The sequence below is a fragment of the Papilio machaon genome, chromosome W (assembly GCF_912999745.1).
Source record: "Papilio machaon chromosome W, ilPapMach1.1, whole genome shotgun sequence".
In the NCBI taxonomy this organism is placed as follows: Eukaryota; Metazoa; Arthropoda; class Insecta; order Lepidoptera; family Papilionidae; genus Papilio; species Papilio machaon.
Window position 1 is genome coordinate 2,140,380 of NC_060015.1, and position 10,021 is coordinate 2,150,400.

The window sequence follows — 10,021 nt, forward strand, 5'->3', positions numbered from 1 at the left end:
CGCCTGAGCGGTGCCTGTCTACGATCAGGGCGCCTGAGCGGTGCCTGTCTACGATCAGGGCGCCTGAGCGGTGCCTGTTTACGATCAGCGCGCCTGAGCGGTGCCTGTCGTTAGCAGAGGCGCTTGTGGAGCTTCTGTCGCGAGCAACAGCGCTTGTGGAGCGCCTGTCGCGAGCAGGCCGAGGCCGCAAACCTGTAGAGAGTCTTGATGGGTATAGATGTCATGGAGTACAGGGTGCACGGAATGCCAGGTATTTGACATGGTAGTAAAAAATAATAATAATGATAACTTTTATTTCAGACTCATGATCGATAAAAAAAATCAAAGATAGCCTATGGGGCGTATGTTTAGCCTCAGGGCGTATATGTTGCCTCCGGGCGTATGTTTTGCCTATGGGGCGTATGTTTAATAAAACTTTTATTTCAGACACATAATTGATAAAAGAAAATCAAAGATTGCCTATGGGGCGTATGTTTAGCCTCAGGGCGTATATGTTGCCTCCGGGCGTATGTTTTGCCTATGGGGCGTATGATTAATAAAACTTTTATTTCAGACACATGATTGATAAAAGAAAATCAAAGATTGCCTATGGGGCGTATGTTTAGCCTCAGGGCGTATATGTTGCCTCCGGGCGTATGTTTTGCCTATGGGGCGTATGATTAATAAAACTTTTATTTCAGACACATGATTGATAAAAGAAAATCAAAGATTGCCTATGGGGCGTATGTTTAGCCTCAGGGCGTGTATATGTTGCCTCCGGGCGTATGTTTTGCCTATGGGGCGTATGTTTAATAAAACTTTTATTTCAGACACATAATTGATAAAAGAAAATCAAAGATTGCCTATGGGGCGTATGTTTAGCCTCAGGGCGTATATGTTGCCTCCGGGCGTATGTTTTGCCTATGGGGCGTATGATTAATAAAACTTTTATTTCAGACACATGATTGATAAAAGAAAATCAAAGATTGCCTATGGGGCGTATGTTTAGCCTCAGGGCGTGTATATGTTGCCTCCGGGCGTATGTTTTGCCTATGGGGCGTATGTTTAATAAAACTTTTATTTCAGACACATAATTGATAAAAGAAAATCAAAGATTGCCTATGGGGCGTATGTTTAGCCTCAGGGCGTATATGTTGCCTCCGGGCGTATGTTTTGCCTATGGGGCGTATGATTAATAAAACTTTTATTTCAGACACATGATTGATAAAAGAAAATCAAAGATTGCCTATGGGGCGTATGTTTAGCCTCAGGGCGTGTATATGTTGCCTCCGGGCGTATGTTTTGCCTATGGGGCGTATGTTTAATAAAACTTTTATTTCAGACACATAATTGATAAAAGAAAATCAAAGATTGCCTATGGGGCGTATGTTTAGCCTCAGGGCGTATATGTTGCCTCCGGGCGTATGTTTTGCCTATGGGGCGTATGATTAAGAAAACTTTTATTTCAGACACATGATTGATAAAAGAAAATCAAAGATTGCCTATGGGGCGTGTAAAGGATGGCGGCGATGCAGCAGAATTGAAACACAGGTTTTCAACATGGGTGCGCACAGTACGTTCGACGGACGACATTCGACTGCCAAAGTGCCGTCCACCCTCCAAAATCATTTTATTTTTTCTACTAAATATTTTTACATCTACCTTGGTAGGTTACAGATAACAAATAGTATTTATGGAATTAATGTAGAATACAACAAAAGAACACAATGTAAAGAAATTAAACAAATTGAAATCATACAATATCAGTACGGTTAAATCACAAATAAAAACATTAAGACGGCTTTTAAGTTCTATCGTCAACACCGCCCCCTAGTGCTGACTCCTCAGCACTACAAACCTATACCTCAAGCAATGCTACTCTAGTTACTGGACGCTTTAACACGCCCGTGCGCGTTTGCACATCAACGCAACGCACTCTGCCGTCCTCTCCGGCATGGGCCGCACTCACTACGCCATGCTTCCACGAACCGCGTTCTAACTGTGGGTCGACTATCAATACGTAATCCCCTACTGATAATGCTTTTGTCTCGCTATTCCATTTTTGCCTAGGTAACAATGTTGGGAGATATTCTTTTAACCAACGACTCCAAAACAAATCTGTAAGCCTCTGTGCTACTCGCCAACGCTTGCCTAAATTACAAAGGTCACCGTTGTCGTACTTACCGTAAGGAGTTCCACTCGAGGAGGTACCTATTAAAAAATGGTTAGGTGTTAAAGCTTCTGGGTAATTAGGATCAGTAGAAACATGAGTGATGGGTCGGCTATTGATTAAAGCTTCCACTTCGCACATCAGAGTAGACAGAGTATCGAAATGTGGTGCTCGTTCCTTAAGTACGACCTTCAATGCCGTTTTGACAGAGCGTACCAATCGCTCCCAGGCGCCACCCATTTCCGGAGCACCTGGAGGAATAAAACGCCATTCTATGCCTCTTACCAAAGCGTCATCCTGAAGGCGTTCAAAATTCAGCCCCTGGAGACTGCGCTTAAGCTCGGCATCTGCACCTCTAAAGTTGGTTCCATTATCAGAGTATAAGATCTCTGGGGTTCCTCTACGCGCAATCATCCGCCGCAGGGCTATTATGGTCGCATCGGTTGACAAACTCTCGGATAATTCTATGTGAACGGCTCTGATGGTTAGACAAGTAAATAATACACCATACTGTTTAAGTCGTTTTCTACCTGAGGTGATCTCCATCGGTCCGAAAAAATCAACACCCGCAGAGGAAAATGGACGCCTGTGGTGCTGGAGACGTACGTGTGGCAGGTCCGCCATGCGCTGCGCGCGTGGCGCTGCTCGTCTGTGCCGGCAGAACAAGCATCGTGCCGCCACTCCGCGGACGGTAGGGCGTAACCTTATTACCCAATACTTTTGGCGGATTTCATTAACCACCATCTCGTTCGCTCCATGCAGGGCTCGCCGATGATAGTCCTCGACGATCAGTTGGGTAATCTTATGACGGCCATCGACTATGACTGGTCTACATGCGCTGTAACTTACCCCGTCTGCCTTGTCAACTCCACCTCCTACACGTAAAATGTCCCGGTCGTCCAAATACGGAGTTAACTTAAGCAAGCGACTATTCTTAGATACACCTTTCTTTTGCTTGAAAGAATCAATTTCCAAAGAAAAACTATCTAATTGAATTTTCTTTAATAATAGTTCTTCTGCCCTCGACATAAGATCTACATTAAATGTTACCTTTCTTCTACGGCATCTATCTATAAACATAAGTACTCGAGCTGTCGAGCGGAGCAACCGTGACCAGGACGAGAATCTTTCTTCGTCTGGTAAACATAAAGCGAGGTTAGTGGGAGAGCTAGCGCCGATAATATTTATACTACGTTGCTCGCAAGCTACCTCTTCAGATATTTTTTCTGAGCTGCTTAGGTCTGCGGGCCAACTCACTTCTGGAAGTCGGAGGTATGCTGGTCCCTGGAACCACTGGTTGTCAATGGTGAGCGGTGGGGCGTCCTCACGCGTAGCAACATCTGCTACGTTCAAGCCTGTTGGTACGTACCTCCATTCCAAGACGCGAGTCAACTCGTCTATCTCGCCCAACCTGTGGGCGACGTACGGTTTGAACGTACGTGGATCGCTTCGAATCCATTGCAAGACAGTTTTAGAATCTGTCCAAAAATACCGTCTAGTCGGTGTGATGTCGGTGTGCACCGTCCGGACCGTGCTCGCCAAACGTGCAGCTAGCAGTGCTGCTTGAAGTTCCAACCGGGGTACGGACACGGGTCGTAACGGGCTCACCCGACTTTTGCTAGTGACAAAACAAATGAACACCTTACCATCCGTGCGAATAAATCGCCAATAAACAACAGCTGCATATGCCTCCAAGGAGGCATCGCAAAATATATGCATCTCGGTGTTGATTATTCGTTCAGGATCATCTGAGTTTGTTTGGGGATAACAATCAGTCCACATACCTGTGTTGTTGTACCAACGCGGGATACGAAGTTGTGCTAATAATTTTAAATCGTTAAGCCATTCTAAAAAACATTCATAATCTTTTAAGTGGATAGGGCTATTCCAGCTCACTCCACTCCTATGTACATTTTGTAAAATTATTTTACCCTTTATAGTTATAGGCGTTATAAATCCTTGCATTTCATATATAGACATAATTAAACTTAACATCTTAGCTTTGGTTGGTGGTTCACTACCATTAAGTACATTATCCGATAAGCGGTTAAATGAAATGTTAAATAAAAATGTGTCATCTGAGGGATGCCACATCAAACCTAATGTGCGCTCGACTACATTTGTGGCTCCGTCTTTAAGTTGTATAGCGCTGCTAGCTAATGACTCATTGGGTAAACAATCTATTACCTGTTTACTGTTGCTCGTCCAACTTCGCATGTTAAAGCCGGCGTGCCCGTGAATTTCAGTAATAGTTTTTATTAATTTAATTGCTTCCTCTACAGAAGTCGTCGAATGTAAACAATCGTCCATATCATGATTATTTAAAATAACTTTAACGGCATCTGGATATAAATCTTCGTACATGGATGCATTTTTATTTTTGACATATTGAGCTATAAAAGGTGAGCACGTCGCGCCAAATATTAAACACTGCATAACACATACCTTGATCGGAGCATCGTCACCAGCAGCGGGGTCCTTCCATAAAAAACGAAAGACATCTTGATTATCAGGGCTTATCTTTATACGTAAAAACATATCCTTTATGTCACCCATGATAACCACTGGATGAGTGCGGAACCGTAACATTATTCCAAACAAACAATTATATAAGTCAGGACCTGTTAATAAAAAATCATTAATACATATACCACTGACCTTAGCTGCTGCGTCGAACACTAGTCGCAACTTCCCAGGCTTGTTAGGGTTCTGTACGCCAAAGTGTGGTAAATACCATACATGACTCGATGACTGCTCGCTGCTCTTAATTTCCCTCGCATAACCTTCTTCGAACAATTTTTTAATTTCTCTGCTGTACCTGTTAGCATAATCCCTATTGTTGTTAAATTTTTTGTTTAATGAAGTCATTCGAGACAAAGCATTATCGTAGGAATCAGGCATAGTAAATTCGTCACTCTTAAATGGTAAACAAACTTCATATTGTTCATTTACTTTACGAAAAGATTTATCTAAAATGTCAACCGCACGAATGTGAGCTTTATTCTTACGACGTAACGGCGATATTCCAATTGAATCTATAGCGAAAGAATTTGTTATTAACTCATTAAGCTTCTCGCCGTCAGAGTGAGCGAGATGGAAGATACTACGCGCGGAGGGAGTGTGAGTGCGACCGCTGTAGCCGTGAATAGACCAACCTAACCTGCATCGAGTAGCATAAGGTTCATTTTTGCTCCCACAAATTATTTGTAAAGGTGCAATAATATGATAATTATCTTCGCCTATTAACAACTTCGGAATCACATTTTCTTTACAGACATAACCCTTTATACATGTTAAATGTTTACAATTAATGTTATTTATAACAGACAAATTTTGCATAGGTAAATTGAGCTTTGAAACTTTGCGAAATTGAATTTTACAATTATAAATATTATTACTATCGGTACTGCTAATGTCCACCGTAACCTTAGGCGTGTCCGCCTGATACACTTCTATACCGAACGCGTCGACGAATCTTACCGCACTAGATTCGCTAGCCACTAGGCCTAACTGGTCGGCTAAGTTCGCGTCTATCACTGAGACCGAGGCACCATCGTCCAGTAAGGCATGCGATATAAGTTCAATTCCGGACGGACCGCGTAATTTCACTCTCACCACTTTTAATAACACTTCGTCGCGCGGAGCACTGGAACCAGCGGCTAGATGGGCCACCGTGCCCACCGCGGCGGGCGGCGGCGACTGCGCTGACAGGGACTCCGGCGCCGGCGGCGCGGGCGGTTCGCGCCCACTAGGCGGCGCGGGCGAACGCGAGCGATCAGCGGCTCGCGCGTCGGCCGGCGCGTATACAGCTGCTTTATTAAAATGTAATAAGCGATGATGTTGAAGTCCGCAGTTATCGACGTCGCATGGCGGTGCATTGCATTGCATGGCGGCGGTGTGTCGTCGATGTAAACAAACAAAGCAAAGACCTTGTGATTTTACAAATTTCCATCTGTCCCGCCGTAATGCACGCCGAAATATTCGACAATCCGTTAATTTATGTACAGATTTATTACAAAATTTGCATATCTCATTGGTGTTATAGTCTGTAGTACTCAAATTAAATACATTTTGTCTTTTTCGTGTTTTGTTTTCTGTCTGTTGACTATTATAATTATCCAATGGAATAGTTCCCACGCTTAGTAATATCGGTGATTCTTGTTTTAAAAATTCGGCTAATAATGTAAGCTTAAGTAAATTATCTAAGCGTTTACTGTAAGCATAGTCTGTCCATTTACTAAGCAAAGTGCTGGGCAATTTAAATATAACTGCATTTATTAACTCTGGACTTCTAAGATATTCTTCTTTATTTAATGCTCCTAATGTGGCAACTGAATTAATTATTTTAGTGGAAAATTCTACTAAGTTGCTTTGATAAAATAAGGGTAATGGTGGTAGCTTCTTTAGCTGTGTTGTGATTGTGTGTACAATAAAATCAGAGCGTCCAAACCTCAGTTCCAGCGTGTCCATCACCTGCGAGGGCACCGTGTTGCCGATGAGCAGGTCTGCCACCGCCTCCTTGGCTGCGCCGCGAAGCGATCTTCTTAGCCGCCACAAGTTTTCACTGTCACTAAATTTACATATTTTCGTGGACTCCTCGTAAGCATTTTTGAAGTGGAGCCACTCAACATAGTCACCGTGAAATTCGGGAAGATCTCGTGGGGTGGCGAGGCGACTTAGGAGCCTGTCCTCTCGCTGTGAACTCGTTTGGGTCATCATCTCCTTCAGTACATGTGCCAGTTGTTGGACGTCAGATGTAGCCTCCCGTGAAGGCTGATCGGTGGTCAGGAACGTCGGATAGGTCCGAGCACATGGCTCGAGGGCTGCACAAGGTTCCCCTTGGCTACGGTCCAACCATTCCCTTACACTTTCTCTCGTACGTTCGTCTGCAACAAACCGACTTTCGGTGACGTCATCAGCCACCTCCTCCTCCTCTTCCAACTGTGCTAGATCTGCCTCCAGCTGCTTTTCTATGAGCTGCATTCTAATCTCGGCTTTCGCCTGTTCAGCTTTTAGTTCCAATTGCTTCCGTCTAGCGCTAGACGAAGATGAACTGCTGTGATGTTTGCGCTGGTTGGCCTCTTCGGTGTCTCCTCCTTGGCAGCCTGGGTTCCTCGCGAAATTATATCATCGGCTCCACGAGAAGGCTGATGTGCTGCCTCCGGGGCAGGGTCCGAAGCAGACGCTTGCTGCTGCCGCCGCGTAGTTGGCATCATTTACCGTTTTATCCACGCGAAATTAATAAACAATAAGCTCCACGGGAATCAACCAGTTCAAGATGCGGCTCGAAGTGACCAAAATTGTAAAGGATGGCGGCGATGCAGCAGAATTGAAACACAGGTTTTCAACATGGGTGCGCACAGTACGTTCGACGGACGACATTCGACTGCCAAAGTGCCGTCCACCCTCCAAAATCATTTTATTTTTTATATTTAAAAACTACTAAATATTTTTACATCTACCTTGGTAGGTTACAGATAACAAATAGTATTTATGGAATTAATGTAGAATACAACAAAAGAACACAATATAAAGAAATTAAACAAATTGAAATCATACAATATCAGTACGGTTAAATTACAAATAAAAACATTAAGACGGCTTTTAAGTTCTATCGTCAACAGGGCGTATGTTTAGCCTCCGGGCGTATGTTTTGCCTACGGGGCTATATGTTTGCCTACGGGGCTGTGTTTTGCCTACGGGGCTATATGTTTTGCCTACGGGGCTGATTTGCTTTTAGGTCCTTTTTCTTGGAGGTGTTCTGGCTTTTCATGGCGCTTGGGACAGCGTGTAAAACGATGCAGCAAGGATCAATACTCCTTCGAGGACGAAGGAAATGCAGGATGGCCGAACTGTTAGAGACAAAAATCAACACTGTGCCGGTGTATCGGCGCAGCACTAGACATGTCAAATATCAACGCTTACGTCGCCTCACTACAGCTATCTGTCACTTGGTTTTGGGAACTTTAGCGCGCAATACGCTCGAGATGATCTTGACTAATAATTCTCTAAAATTACACATAAAAAAAAGCTTGAAAAACATTTTGAAGTTTCTCAGTTGATAAAAAAAAATTTTTTTCGTGTAAATTTTCTCAAAACTGATAGATTAAATTGAAATTTTTCGATTATTTAATCAAAAACTCTTAAAATCGGTATACATGAAAGTATATTAGGGTATTATTAATATATATTAGTAATATATATTAGGGTGGGTCAAAAAAATCAACTATTTTTTTTTTTACAATTAATACGGAAAAATGGGTTACTAGGCACCTTAAAAAAATTCTCACCAAATATGAACTCTTAATTTTAATAGGAAGATCCTCCGCGTCGCAGTTTTTCATTTTTTCTCAGTCCAATAGAAAAAAATTCATTCCTCATCATTAATTGGTCGTACAGAAAATTTTTTTTAAGAATTTTGTAGGAAATTTAATGCTCTACAAAAAAGGTATCTTATGTTTTTTCCGTAAACCTCACCATTTCACTAATATTGAAGATTTAAGATTGATTATTTTAAGTCAAATGTCACTTTTGTTTATGAATTTTATAACTCGACAAGAAATAGCTATTATTGAATGCGCAATAGAAATTTTTGTAGCAAATTAACTGCTCTATAAAAATGGTATCATATGTTTTGGCGATTAAATTAAGCGTTCAAAAGATATTCATCATCAAATTTTCATGTATACCGATTTTAAGAGTTTTTGATCAAATAATCGAAAAATTTCAATTTAATCTATCAGTTTTGAGAAAATTTCATTTTTTGTCTTTAATGTAAGTATTATTTGAATTTTGTTTTCGAAATTTTTATTCAATAATTCCAAACTTTTTATTTTTCATCATTAGAAATCACGATCATGTTGTTTTTTTATAACGTCTTCAAAACGTCTTAAAATTTTTTTCCACTACAGCTGTATATTGTCCTTGGGAAAATTTCTTCTGTAGAGAATTTTTGTTTTGTATTCTATTTACTCTGTTTCCCTTGTGAACTAGCGCCACCTACATTTTTCATTTTTCTAGAGCATCGAAAAAACTACCCTACTTGCAACAAAAAATTGTTTGAAAATAAATAGCTCAGTTGAAAATTGAAATAAAAAACTTTCTTATAACTAATTGGACATTTTTTTCTCTAAAACTGAAATCATAATATATTTATAATGAAAACTTTGCTTTTATTATTGATAAATGATTAACTAAGCGATAAATAATGTACAATTTATTTTTTAAAATGTAGATAAAAATACTTACACATAAAAAAAAGCTTGAAAAACATTTTGAAGTTTCTCAGTTGATAAAAAAAAATTTTTTTCGTGTAAATTTTCTCAAAACTGATAGATTAAATTGAAATTTTTCGATTATTTAATCAAAAACTCTTAAAATCGGTATACATGAAAGTTTGATGATGAATATCTTTTGAACGCTTAATTTAATCGCCAAAACATAAGATACCATTTTTATAGAGCAGTTAATTTGCTACAAAAATTTCTATTGCCCATTCAATAATAGCCATTTCTTGTCGAGTTATAAAATTCATAAACAAAAGTGACATTTGACTTAAAATAATCAATCTTAAATCTTCAATATTAGTGAAATGGTGAGGTTTACGGAAAAAACATAAGATACCTTTTTTGTAGAGCATTAAATTTCCTACAAAATTCTAAAAAAAAAAATTTCTGTACGACCAATTAATGATGAGGAATGAATTTTTTTCTATTGGACTGAGAAAAAAATGAAAAACTGCGACGCGGAGGATCTTCCTATTAAAATTAAGAGTTCATATTTGGTGAGAATTTTTTTAAGGTGCCTAGTAACCCATTTTTCCGTATTAATTGTAAAAAAAAAATAGTTGATTTTTTTGACCCACCCTAATAT